At 39.1% G+C, this 1244-nt stretch overlaps 1 pseudogene; it reads right to left on the minus strand.

The window, feature by feature from the left end:
* Window positions 1-344: 344 nt before the first annotated feature.
* LOC100735591 (olfactory receptor 4C15-like) lies at window positions 345-1244 on the minus strand (annotated as a pseudogene).

Consider the following 1244-nt stretch of genomic DNA (forward strand, 5'->3'; position numbering starts at 1 on the left):
TTTTCTTTTTCAGGTTTCTAATGAATTTTTATCTTTCCTAAAAAGGGTTTTCAAAGAGTTATCTTATTGTCAAAAATTCCGGTGTGTAATTATCTTCCTATGTCTATTATTTTTAAGAAATAATTAAATTGAATTATATGTACATTTGATGATACTGAATTGTTGACTTAGAGTGAAAGTTTGTTGTCAAACAAAACAAAATGCTCTGTATCCCAACATTAATTCTTCATAGAACTATACTGTCTTTTTCTTTTAAAGGCACATTCCACATACTTATTTCTATATCAATAACAAATACTTTCCTTTCTGCATTTTATTTGTATTCTATATGTTACAAGAAACAATTACCTTTTCCACACTTTCCTGATAGCATTTTTCATGTTCTTATTCCTGAAAGTGTAAATCAAAGGGTTGAGCAACGGAGTTGGCATGATGTAAAATGTCACCATTTTGTCTAATGAGTAAGCAGCAGACAGTCATGCATATATAAAAATGCATGGGAAAAAAAACCCAAAACCACAACAGTAACGTGGGATCCACAGGTAGACAAAGGCTTTTTTTCTCTTCAGAACTGTGCTTCTTCAGAGAGAACAAGATTACAATGTAAGAAACAAGCAACAGGAAGAATGTGATAATGCAAAAAGACCCACTGTCGGCAACCACCAAAAGGCCAAAGATGTGAGTTTTACTGCAGGCAAGCTTCAGTAATGGGTACAGGTCACACATCAAGTGGTCAATGACATTTGGGCCACAAAAGGAGAGTTGGGAAGTTAAGAGAATTTGGATGATGGAACGCAGGGATCCCCTGCCCAGGCTACACCCATGAGAACATGACGGAGCCTCCTGATCATGGTGGAAGAGTAGTGCAAGGGCTTGCAAATGGACACATAGCGGTCATAGGCCATGGCTGTGAGGACAATCCGCTTCACTCCAGCAAGGAAGTGTTCAGCAAAGACCTGCATCATGCAGCCTTCAAAGGAGATAGTGTTTCTTCCACAGAGAAAGCCTACAGTCACCTTTGGTGAGGACACAGAAGCAACACATGCATCCAGGAAGGACAAGAAAGCCAAGAAAAAATACATGGGGGATCCCTACAGAGCAGGGCTGCAGATGATGGTCTCCACAGTGAGCATGTTGCTCCAAACAGTTGCAATGTAGCTATACAAAAGTAACATTTTCTGAACTCTCCGATTCTGTGACAGTCCTAAGAGAATGAATTCATTCGCAAAGCTCAGGATATGCAT

Source organism: Cavia porcellus, unplaced genomic scaffold, assembly GCF_034190915.1.
Source record: "Cavia porcellus strain 051 isolate PalLab524CR breed Dunkin Hartley unplaced genomic scaffold, mCavPor4.1 scaffold_28, whole genome shotgun sequence".
NCBI lineage: Eukaryota > Metazoa > Chordata > Mammalia > Rodentia > Caviidae > Cavia > Cavia porcellus.